This window comes from Neovison vison, chromosome 2, assembly GCF_020171115.1.
Source record: "Neovison vison isolate M4711 chromosome 2, ASM_NN_V1, whole genome shotgun sequence".
Lineage (NCBI taxonomy): Eukaryota > Metazoa > Chordata > Mammalia > Carnivora > Mustelidae > Neogale > Neogale vison.
The window spans coordinates 89,119,119-89,132,575 of record NC_058092.1 but is presented as its reverse complement, the minus strand read 5'-3'; positions in this window follow the sequence as shown (position 1 = coordinate 89,132,575).

The window sequence follows — 13,457 nt, the reverse complement described above, 5'->3', positions numbered from 1 at the left end:
TATATAAAATAGTGTTCTTGTTTTAGAGATATGTGTGCTAAAGTAATGAAGGTTGTAAAATTTTGATGTCTGCAACTAATCTCTAACATCAGCAAAGATAGATGTGAGAGAAAATGTTAATAACTATCAATACGAAGGTGATATACAGAAGTGTATTTATCTATTCATTTGTTTTCCTGTATGTTTGCATAATAAAGGAAAGGAAAAGGGGCAAAGTTAAAGGAAAAAGACTAAACTGAATGCTTCTCATGGCAATAATTTTATGAAGTATTTTTCCTGTTATTTATGATGTGGTATAAGTTTATAAAGACATGGGAAGAAACAAAAATTTTGAAGCTATTGTTTCAATTTTCTCATGTCCTATATTGGTTTGGATCATTCTATTATTCATTATAAATACTGAACACTTGCTGTCGGTTCAGGATATAGCCAGCAGTAATGTGTTAATGTCTCCATAATTTTCTGAACTCCTTAGATTATAAGTGCTTTGCAATTGAAAAGTATTATTGTAATGATGATCATCATTATTAACCTTGTGTGCCACTTTATATTTGAAAGTGCTTAGTAACCATTTTTATTAGTCATTATTAACAGCTTTCCAAAGTGCACTCCAGATTGATTAAGCACATTCCTGACCTGACTATTCAATTTATGTTCAAGATGTGCCTCTATGTTCGGTTACAATTTATTGCTTCAAACCTTCCATTTGTTTTTTAAACCCAGAGATTTCCAAAAGTTATCTTTGAGATCAAAGTTCTTTTAAGTACTTCCACTTTGTTCTCTAACACATTTTTGAAGATAGAGTTATTTTTACTTGAAGCAATGGTCGTTTAGAGGTTATACAATTCTATTTGTAAAGAAAACTGCCAAATTGTGGTCACATTTTATTCATCTATCTCAAATCCATAGCCTTTTTTTTTTGCTATTCCTGAGATGGTAGATTTAGTTTATTCATTTGTTGTTAAGTTTTTGATTACTGCTTTTACAAAAAGTCAAAGAATACAAAAGCATGTATGTCTTTGGTGTAAGGAAGTTGAATGCAGTCCCTGTACCGACCATCACTTGGCCATAGACAGGTCTGTTAATAAACCTTGAGGGGTCTGTGTTCTTATCTTAAAAAAGAGAGAAAACCACTACTTCATAATTTTCTGTGATGAGATAATGAAGACTCTATTAAAAATTATTGTTATAGTACCAGTGCATGGTAAGCACTTAAAATATCTGATAAATAAGCACAATTTACCATGTTTCTAGTTTTTTCAACCAAATGTGTGGTAGGATGATCTTTCTAAACTGCAAATTTGAGAATGTTGTTTTTATTAGTTAAAATTAAAAAATTAAGATCTATTTGCTTTTTAGTTCAGCACAGAAGTTCTCTATGCTCTTATGTGAATATCACCTATCATTTTTGGTTATACTCATTTATTCTCAAAGGATTTTGAGCTATATGGAACCAAATACTGGCAACCCTCCTGAGCAATAATCCTAAGAACTGTACATTTTCCTAAGAACTAGATATCTTGTAAAAGCTTTGCACATGTTAACTATACAGAACTTCTATAATGTCCTTGACAAAACCTTATTCATGCAGCAAAATTTAACTCAAATGTCACCCTTCAGCAAAAGCTTTTCCTGATAATTTCTCTCTCCATTGTGCTCTTATGGTAACCTGACCCTATTCATCCCTTGAATTTCTATAAATGTCTCTTTTCTCCTTTCTCTCCTTCTTCCCTCAACTATGAGCTCCTGAATAATAACATTATGTTATGTTGAACTTCATTCACCAAATACCTGTTGCAGTAGTTGTCAATATCTAATTTCCCCAATATTTATGTGAAGGGCATAATTTAAATGGAATCACTAGTCTTCAATGTTTTCACAATATCTGCTTCATCAGCATAAGATAATGCTATTTTCTTTTCCATGTTACCTGAAATTTCTAACAATAACCCCACTGACCAAAGTGGGGGTGTTTTCTTATTAGGACCATGCTTAAAAATGTGTTACATGGTGCTGAAAGATCTATTTCATTTCTTACTTTTTTTTCTAATCATAAATTAGTTTATAAGATTAGCTAGTTGTGACCTTAGAAAATGTGGAGAAATTAGCTCTAAATTTAGAACAAGGAATAGAGCAAACTTTTTTTTTTAATTGGGATAGAGAAGAAATAAAAAAAAATAATCAGTGCCTATGTTTAATGTACAGCAAACTAAAGGACTTCTTAGCAATGTAGGTCAATGTTTACAGGAAGCTCACATTTTGATATTTTAGCAACATTTAATGGAATTTTCATTATGGACAGCACAGTGGTTATAAGCATGAGCTTTGGAATAAACTAATCTATATTATAATTCTATGTTTAATGCTTACTAGACCTATAAATTGAGACAATGTAATTAACCTATGAGTGTCAGTATTCTAATCTACAATACATTTGTAAAAAGATGCCAATTTCATCTAGTTGTACAATTTAAATAAGACCATATGTGTAAAATATTTACTACAGAAGCAATCACATCAATCATAGTAGCTATAAGTAATGTAATTATTATTAGGTCCCCATTCAAAAATCATTAAGCAAGTGTTATCTCTCAAAGGCAAGGGTAACAAATCTCAAGAAATGTTAATGAACTGCCTATTATGTAAAGCCTATATTAATTGATAGATGTAGATTCAAACTGCTTCTCTTTACAGCACACTTTATAAAATACTTATGTAAGCCTCAGACAAGGGATGAAAGATCATTACTAAGTTCCCAAAGCCAAGCATCTAAGAAAGGGAGGAAGAATAAAGCAAAATGCATCTGTTTTCTAAATATGCCTTTGTAACATTATCTAAAAATTGATATTACCTAAGAATCACCCACCGCTTGTAGGTTACTATGCTAAGTATGGATGTGAGAGGACAAAACAACCACAACAACAACAAAACCATTTATTCCTTAATAATTTACATCTTAGTTAAGAAATAACAAAGCAGCAGGATGGTGGAGGATTAGTGGACTGAGATGACATCAGGTCACAGGAGTTCAGCTAGATAGTTACCAAACCATTCCAAACTCCACAGGAGATAGAAGAGAAGAGCAGAAATTCTAGGAACAGAAAATCAACCACTTTCTGAAAGGTAGAATGTGTGGAGAAGTGAATCTGAAGTGATGGGAAGATAGACCGTGGCAGGGAGGGGCCAGCTCCTAGCAAGCAGTGGAAGAGTGGCAGCACAAAATCAGAACATTTAGAAGTTTGCTCCACAAGGGACATCACTCCAGAGGCTAAGCAGGGGTGGAACCCACATGGAGACAGTGTGGTCTCAGGTCCCACGGGGTCACAGAAAGACCAGGTGTCTGAATGTGGCAGAGCTCCCAGGTATTGGAGAGGGAAGCCGACTACAGAGACAGAGCCGAGGAATGAGCTTTCAGATGGGGATTATCTTAAACCATGATCCAAGGCACAGTTGAACCACTGCTCTTCGAGCAGGGACCCCACAAGTGGCATATCTAGGGAGACTCACCTTCCTTCTCCAGAAGGAGAAGCCAGTAGGAATCTGCTGGGTTTGGAGTCTCCAAATGGGGCTGCACACCAGATACAGAAACACTCAGTCATGGGCTGGGTGAGCATAGAGCACGGCTGGAGAACAAGGAGACAGGAGTGATCAAGTGCTTATCTCTGTGGGTACACCGAGGAGTGGGGCCCAGAGCTCTCAGCTCCTCTGGGCCAGGGATTCAGAGGCCACCATTTTCATTCTCCTCTTCCAAAGCTGTACTGAAAATATTTAGGGAACAAAAGTTCCTGAGAGCAAATTCAAGCAGATTACTTAGCCTGGTCTTTGGCAACGGTGGTACAATTCCACCTCAGGCAAAGACATTTGAGACTCACTGCAATAGGCCCCACCCCCAGAAAATCAGCAAGAATATCCAGCCAAGACTAAACTCACTGATCAAGGAGAACAGCAGAACTGCAGAGCTAGGGGAAAGCAGTGCATACAATTCATGGCTTTTTCCCCATGATCCTTTAGCCTTGCAAAGTTAAATTTTTTTTTAGTATTTTTTATTCTATTTTTTTAACTTTTCCTCTTTCCCCTTTTAACATTTTTTAACTAGTTTATCTTAACAATACCTTTCTAAAAAAAAAAAAAAAACTTTTTAAACCTTCATTGTTATAGTTATTTTTTATCACTTCATTGTATTTAACCCTATTTTTTGTATACATATAGGTTTTTGTTTTTTCTAAAAAGTTTTGGGATACAGTTTCTTCTAATAGATCAAAATATACTGTAAATCTAGCACATGACTTTGTTCTAGTCTCCAGCCTGAGCACATTCTCTCCTCTTTTTTTTTTTCTTTTTCCAAACAACTTATCAATTTCTTCTTTTAGATTTTTTTTTTAAATTTTCATCTTTACAGTCATATTCCATGCCTTCATCTTATTTATCCTTATTTGTGTGTGTGTGTGTGTGTGTGTGTGTGTAAAGTTTGTCTTTCTTTAAAAAATTTGGGAGGTAGTTTCTTCTAAGAGACCAAAATACACCCAAAATCAAGCGGGTAGCTCTGTTCTATTCACCAGTCAAATATATATATATTTAATTTATATATATATATTTTTTTTTTTCCCCTTTTCTTCTCCCCCCAGTTTTAGGTCTCTTCTCATTTGGTGTGTATGCATTTTTTCTGGGGTTTTTGCCACACTTTTAGTATTTTACTCTCTCATTCATATATTCTTTTCTGGATAAAATGTCAAGGTGGAAAAACTCACCACAAAATAAAAACAAGAGGCTCTACTGACAGTTAGGGCCCTAATCAATACAGACATTGGTAATATGTTAGATCTAGAGTTCAGAATGATGATTCTCAAGGTGCTGGGTAGGCTTGAAAAAGGTATAGAAGATATTAGAGAAACACTGTCTGAAGAAATAAAATATCTTTCTGGAGAAATAAAAGAACAAAATCTAACCAAGTTAAAAATCAAAAAAGCTATTAATGAGGTTCAATAAAAAATGGTGGCTCTTACTGCTAGATAAATGAGAAAGAAAAGAGAATTAGTGATATAAAGACCAAATGATGGAGAATAAAGAAGCTGAGCAAAAGACAGACAAACAACTACTAGAACACGAGGGGAGAATTCACGAGATAAGTGATATCATAAGATGAAACAATACTAGAATAATTGGGAATCCAGAAAAAGAAGAAAGAGAGGGAGAGACAAATGGTTTATTGGAATGAATTATAGTAGAGAATTTCCCTAATATGGCAAAGGGACCACGCATCAAAATCCAGGAGGCACAGAGTAGCCTCCTCAAAATCAATAAAAATAGGTTCACACCACATCATCTACTAGTAAAACTTACTAGTCTCAGTGACAAAGAGAAAATCCTGAATGCAGCTCGGGACAAGAAGGCTGTAACATACAATGGTAGAAATATTAGACGAACAGCAGACTTATACACAGAGACCTAGCAGGCCAGAAAGAAATGGCATGATATATTCAGAGCAATAAATGAGAAAAGCATGCAGTCAAGAATACTATAACCAGTTAGGCTATCCTTGAAAATAGAAGGAGAGATAAAAAGCTTCCAGGACAAAAAAAGTAAAAGAATTTGCAAACACCAAACAGGCCTAAAAGAAATATTGAAAGGAGTCCTCTAAGCAGAGAGACAGCCTAAATGTAGTAGACAAAGACAATATACAGTAACAATCACCTTGTGGGCAATACACTGGTACTAAATTCATATTTAGTGGGCTAAATTTATCTTTAGTGGGCTAAATGTCCCACTCAAAGGACACAGGGTATCAGAAGGGATAAAAAACAAAACCCATCAATATGCTTTATACAAGAAACACCAAAGACACCACCAGATTTAAAGTGAAAGAGTGGAAAAAATTTACCATGCTAATGGATATCAAAAGAAAGCTGGGGTGGCAATCCTTATATTAGATGAATCAGATTTTAAGCCAAGACTATAATAAGAGATGAGGAAGACACTACATCATACTCAAAGGGTCTCTCCAACAAGATGATCTAACAATTTTAAATACCTATGCCCCTAAAATGGAAGCAGCCAAATATATAAACCAATTAATAACAAAATCAAAGAAACACATGAACAATAATACAATAATAGTAGGGGAGTTCAACACCCCCCTCGCTAACATGGACAGGTCACCCAAGCAAAAGATTAACAAGGGAATAAAGGGCTTAAATGACATACTGGACCAGATGGATGTCACAGATATATTCAGAACATTCCATCCCAAAGCAACAGAATACACATTCTTCTCTAGTGCACATGGAACATTCTCCAGAATAGATCACGTCCCAGGTCACAAATCAGGTCTCAACCAGTACCCAAAGATTGGGATCATCCCTACATATTTTCAGACCACAATGCTCTGAAGCTAGAACTGAATCACAAGAGGAAAGTTGAAAAGAACTTAAATACATGGAGGCTAAAGAGCATCCTACTAAAGAATGTATGGGTCAACCAGGAAATTAAAGAAGAATTGAAAAAAATCATAAAAACAAATGAAAATGAAAACACAACTGTTCAAAATCTGTGGGACACAGCAAAAGCAGTCCCGAGAGGAAAGTATATAGTGATACAAGCCTGTCTCAAGAAACAAGAAAGGTCTCAAATACACAACCTAACCCTACAACCAAAGGAGCTGGAGCAAAAACAGCAAAGAAAGCCTAAACCAGCAGGAGAAGAGAAATAATAAAGATCAGAGCAGAAATCAATGAAATAGAAACCAAAAGCATAGTAGAACAAATCAACGAAACTAAGAGCTGGTTCTCTCTTTCTCTTTTTTTTTTTTTAAGATTTTATTTATTCATTTGACAGACAGAGATCACAAGTAGGCAGAGAGGCAGGCAGAGAGAGAGGAAGGGAATCAGGCTCCCTGCTGAGCAGCTAGCCCTACTCGGGGCTCGATATCAGGACCTGAGATCATGACTTGAGCTGAAGGCAGAGGTTTTGACCCACTGAGCCATTCAGGTGCCCCTAAGAGCTGGTTCTTTGAAAGAATTAATAAGATTGATAAAACCCTGGCCAGACTTATCAAGAAGATAAGAGAAAGGGCCCAAATAAATAAAATCATGAGTGAAAGAAGAGAGATCATAACTAACACCAAAGAATTACAAACAATTATAAGAACATATTATGAGCAACGATATTCCAGCAAATTTGACAATCTGGAAGAAATGGATGCATTCCTAGAGATGTATGAACCACCAAAACTGAACCAGGAAGAAATAGAAAACCTGAACAGACCCATAGGTCTATAAGGATATTGAAGCATTCATCAAAAATCTCCAAACAAACAAGAGCCCAGGCCATATGACTTCTCAGGGGGAATTGTACCAAAATTTAAAGAATTAATACTTATTCTCCTGAAACTGTTCCAAAATATAGAAATGGAAGGAAAACTTCCAAACTAATTTTATGAGGCCAGCATTACCTTGATCCCAAGCCCTGACAAAGACCCCACCAAAAAAGAGAATTACAGACCGATATCCTTGATGAAAACAGATGCCAAAATTCTCACCAAAATACTAGCCAATAGGACCCAGCTGTACATTAAAAGGATTATTTACCACGACCAAGTGGGATTTATTCCTGGGCTGCAAGGTTGGTTCAACATCCGCAAATCAATCAATGTGATACAGTACAATAAAAGAAAAAACAAGAACCATAGGACCCTCTCAATAGATGCTGAAAAAGCATTTGACAAAGTACAGCATCCTTTCTTGATCAAAACTCTTCAAAGTGTAGGGATAGAGAGTACATACCTCAGTATCAACAAAGCCATCTATGAAAACCCCACAGTGAATATCATTCTCAATGGGGAAAAACTGAGAGCTTTTCCCCTAAGGTCAGGGACACAGCAGGGATGCCCGCTATCACCACTGCTATTCAACATGGTACTAGAAGTCCTAGCCTCAGCAACCAGACAACAAAAAGAAATAAAAGGCATCCAAATCAACAAAGAAGTCAAACTCTTACTCTTTGCAGATGATATGATACTTTATGAGGAAACCCCAAAAGATTCCACTCCAAATCTGCTAGAACTTGTACAGGAATTCAGTAAAGTGTCAGGATATAAGATCAATGCACAGAAATCAGTTGCATTTCTCTACACTAACAACAAGACAGAAGAAAGAGAAATTAAGGAGTCAATCCCATTTACAATTGCACCCAAAACTATAAGATACCTAGTAATAAACCTAACCAAAGAGGCAAAGAATCTATACTCAGAAAACTATAAAGTACTCATGAAAGAAATTAAGACACAAAGAAATGGAAAAGCATTCCATGTTCATGGATTGGAAGAACAAATATTGTGAAAATGTCTATGCTACCTAAAGCAATCTACGCATTTAATGCAATCCCTATCAAAATACCATCTATTTTTTTTTAAATAAATAGAACAAATAGTCCTAAAATTTATATGGAACTAGAAGAGACCTCGAATAGCCAAAGGAAAATTGAAAAAGAAAGCCAAAGTTGGTGGCATCACAATTCCAGACTTCAAGCTCTATTACAAAGCTGTAATCATCAAGGCAGTATGGTACTGGCAGAAAAACAGATGCATAGATCAACAGAACAGAACAGAGGGCTCAGAAATGGACCCTCACCTCTATGGTCAACTAATCTTCGACAAAGCAGGAAAGAATATCCAATGGAAAAGACAATCTCTTCAACAAATGGTGTTGGGAAAATTGGACAGCTACATGCAGAAGAATGAAAATGGACCATTTCCTTATACCACAAACAAAAATAGACTCAAAATGGATGAAAGACCTCAATGTGAGAAAGGAATCCATCAAAATCCTTGAGGAGAACACAGGCAGCAACCTCTTCGACCTCAGCCACAGTAACTTCTTCCTACGAACATAGCCAAAGGGAGGGGAAGCAAGGGCAAAAATGAACTATTGGGACTTCATCAAGATCAAAAGCTTTAAAGACAACTGACAGGATGGGAGAAGATATTCACAAACAACATATCAGATAAAGGGCTAGCATCCAAAATCTATAAAGGACTTACCAAACTCAATACCCAAAGAACAAATAATTCAATCGAGAAATAGGCAGTGGAAATGAATAGACATTTCTGCAAAGAAGACATCCAGATGGCCAACAGACACATGAAAAAGTGCTCCACATCACTCGGCATCAGTGAAATGCAAATCAAAACCACAATGAGATACCACCTCACACCATTCAGAATGGCTAAAATTAACAAGTCAGGAAACAACAGTTCCTGGTGAAGATGCGGAGAAAGGGAACCCTCCTATACTGTTGATGGGAATGCAAGCTGGTGCAGCCACTCTGGAAAACAGCATGGAGGTTCCTCACAAAGTTGAAAATAGAGCTACCGTATGACACAGCAATCACACTACTGGGTATTTACCCTAAAGATACAAATGTAATGATCTGAAGGGGCATGTGCACTCAAATGTTTATAGGGGCAATATCCCCAAGAGCCAAACTATGGAAAGAGCCTAGATGTCCATCAACAGATGAATGGATAAAGAAGAAGTGGTATATATATATATATATATATATATATATATATATATATATATATTTGAATATTACGCAGCCGTCAAAAGAAATGAAATCTTGCCATTAGCATCGACATGGATGGAACTAGAGGGTATTGTGCTGAGCAAAATAAGTCAATCAGAGAAAGACAGTTATCATATGATCTCACTTTAATGAGGAATTTGAGAGGCAGAGTGGGGACCTTGGGGGTAGGGAAGAAAAAAATAAACAAGATGGGATCTGGGGGGAGACAAATCATAAGAGACTCTTAATCTCACAAAACAAACTGAAGGTTTGCTGAGGGGAGGGGATTATGGAGAGGGTGGTTGCATTATGGACATTGAGGAGGGTATGTGCTATGCTGAGTGCTATGAAGTGTGTAAGCCTGATGATTCACAGACCTGTACTCCTGAGACAAATAATACATTATATATTAATAAAAATTTTTTAAAAAAAATAACAGAGCACAAATATTAATAGAATAAATTCATAACTGCAAAATAAGTATAACCAAAGATGTTCCTATAAATTGAATAAAATTATTTTGAGTTGATACATAAAAATATTTTATGGAAAATATTTTGAAATGAGTCTCCAAATTGTTATAGAAAAAGATAAAGGAGAGAATTCTAAAGAATGTAACTATTCTTCCACTTTACTTTTCACCTTGGGGTATTACCCTTTACCTTCTAACCATCTATCTTCATTCATAGCCTGTCAGTTTTCACAGTTGGGTCTTAAAACTCTTGCAACACATGTCCTGTTCATTTTATTTTCTTAGCCATGAAGATAGGTAATAACATCTTTTTAGAAATGACCAGATCATTCTTTTGAACAAGAACCAATTACAACAGTCACTTTCAATATACTAACTAAATACATTTATTGCTACTACAGTGTAACAAGAATATTTTGAGGGTGTATAGGTTTCCATTTCAGTTTAGAAAAATTCGAGCTATAATTATAATGAATAGTTCATTAACTTGTAGTGTTTGCCTATGATGAAAAGAAGGAAAATTACTATCTTAAATTGCAGGTTTGGTAATAAAGAGCAGAGATTCAATTACTTGCCCCCAGTCAAAGCATGAATCAGTATAGAACTAATCAGATCTCAAAATATATTAGGCCTACAAAATAGTTTGAGCGCTTAGGAGAAAAATATTAACAAATTGAGATAATATGTTATTCTATTAAATTATGCTAATTTACTATAATTCTTTTAGCTATCATCCCATTTTAAGGCAGGATTGTAGCAGTTCTGTGAAATTTACTAATTTCCCTTTCCATTCTCTACCCAGAATTTTGTTGAAGAAAGGAAAAATTGTATTGTTTGACTCAAAAACGTTGCAGTCTTAATTCCATATTTAACCTGATGCTGGCAGATACTTTCTTTGAGGAATCTTAAATTCAAGTCTATCTGGTTAATTAGTGAAATTATCATGGGTGAACCACTATGCTAAATCCTGAGGACAAAACATTTAATAAGAGCTGTCCCATTCAATGAGAATTTTACAATCTATCAGAAAGGAAAAACACACACATAATTGAAATCCAATGCATTAAGTGTTAGAGTGTATACAAATGTCCTAGTTTAAACTTTATTGTCTCTCACCTGGAAAGCTGCTATAATATAATGATTGCTTCTTTCTGCCACTAGTCTCCTCCCACCAACTATTTAATCTCTTTTCTATGTTACTGCCAGAATGATCTATATAATGCAAACCTCATTTAGTTACTCTAGATGTAAAGACCTTTGGTGATTCTCCATTATGAACAGATTACAGATCTAGCTCCTTAGCAGGGCATAGGAAACTTTCCAAACTTAGGTAGGTTTCTCTCCAGCCCCATCTATACCATCTATTCCTGATTTTCTGTGATGAATTCAGAATCATCATGCTCTTTTACATCTTTCCTATTCCTTCTTTTTGAGATGGCCTTTCCATACTTAGTTTAACTCACTTTATTTTTATCTACCTTCATGATTTAATTATGGTTTATTTCTTCTAAGAAAATTTGACAGGGGTGCCTGGCCTGGATGGCTGAGTAGGTTAAGCCTCAGACTTTTTATTTCGGTTCTGGTCCTGATCTCTGGATTGTGAGCTCAAACCCCTAGTTGGACTCTCTATTCAACCCAGGAGTCTGCTTGAGATTCTTTCTCTCCTTCTCCCACTGACCCTCCCCCCCTTTTCCCTCTAAAAATAAATAAATAAATAAATAAATAAATAAATCTTGAAAGAAAAGAAAAGAAAAAAATCATTGACAAACTAAAAGACTGTCTTTTGCCTTCTTTGTCTGTTGTGGTTCTTTGCACCACAACACATTGTGGTGATCTCTATCTTACCACATTTCATAATTTACATTTGTCATGGTATGAAACTTTGCATGCAATTCCTACTCACAGAGAATTAGCTGAGTTACACTGAGACAAAATGGAGTCACAGTGGCTAATGTCAACTCCCATACTAGTTTTAGTCAAGGTCTGATGCAGAACTTCGCCATGAACTGTGTGACCAGCAGATAAGTAAAACCTGTTTGGAAAGCCCGTGGCCACTTTGATGAGCCTGAGTGCACCAAGTTGATAGGCAAACACTCAAGGGTAACGATGTGACCATACACCCTCCTAAGCAGACCCCTTAAAAGAGGTAGCTATCTGGTGGAAGCCCCAAGGCCGATCCACCGACCACACTGTACCTGTAGAGATGGAGGTCCAGACAGATGCTGCCAGATGCTCTGCCTGCGTCCAGGTGACCTGACGACAATCGACGCCAGCCCTTGTCGCACTACCCACACGGGAAGGGTGCCTCCCTGCTTACTTGTGACACCGCTTTTCTGGTTCCTCTGTGGAACGGTTCGTTAGTTCCCTCTTCTCACGGTCATGTGTGGCTGACGTGTGATAACGTTGTGCAAAAAATGGGACTGATTGGTGATTTTAATATTGGCTCCACGTAGTTACATGAAACATTTTTCAATCCAGTGATTGTCACCTGGCATTGGCATGCGTCTGGCTTCAAGAATGCCGGCGAAACTATAAAATTCCTGTGGTGACTATGATCTTTTCCCATCCTTTCCAGTGTATCTTCCTGTCTTGCAGGCTTTGGGTACCTTCTGGAATTCAGATTAGATTCTGCCAAACTTTACATTGCACTTTTGTGAAATTTGAAGGCAGATGAAGTAGAGAGTCTGTTATCTTTATGCTTCTTCGGCTGCTTACTCCTGCAAGAAAGGAGCTGCTATGTAGCAGTGGTCAGTCTTTATCTTTGCAAGTGTTGAAAGATAGTTTAGCAGAGGCAGAGGCAGAAGCCAGACTTTACATTCCTGTGTCCAGGTACCAACTCCATGGGACTGAGATGCAGCTGCAGCAGGATTGCAGAGGCTTCCTAATCCCAGATTCCTGATCTCTGGATTATAACCACACTAAGTGTTATGAACGCATTCCTTACTTCCCTGATCTTGGCAGAATTACTAACTACTAGCAGATCAGTTCTGCATTTTTCTAAGACACATTTCAGGAGCTCGAGCCTAATGTCCATTCCTCCATCCTTTCTAATGACTTCAAAAGTGCCCAAATCCCTATTTTATTTATTTATTTATTTATTTATTTATTTATTTATTTATGCATAGGCTACTTAGAATTGTGCTAAGTCCTATACTGTGCCCTGCCAGAGATTTTTATATCAGAACTGGTTCCAGACAACATATTCTCAAGAAATGGCATCTTGGATTGGTTATCTGGGTACATTAAATTTAAAAGCAGTGAAAATGAGAGTACAACTGCGGAATGGGTATTGGTGGCCCAAAGTAGACAGAAGTCAGTAACCGAAGTTACTTGGAAGGAAATGCCTACTGACTATAGGGGCCATTGTTTCCCAGAGTGCCTCCTGACTAGTCCCCCTCCTACAAGGAAAGACTCATTTCCATCTTCC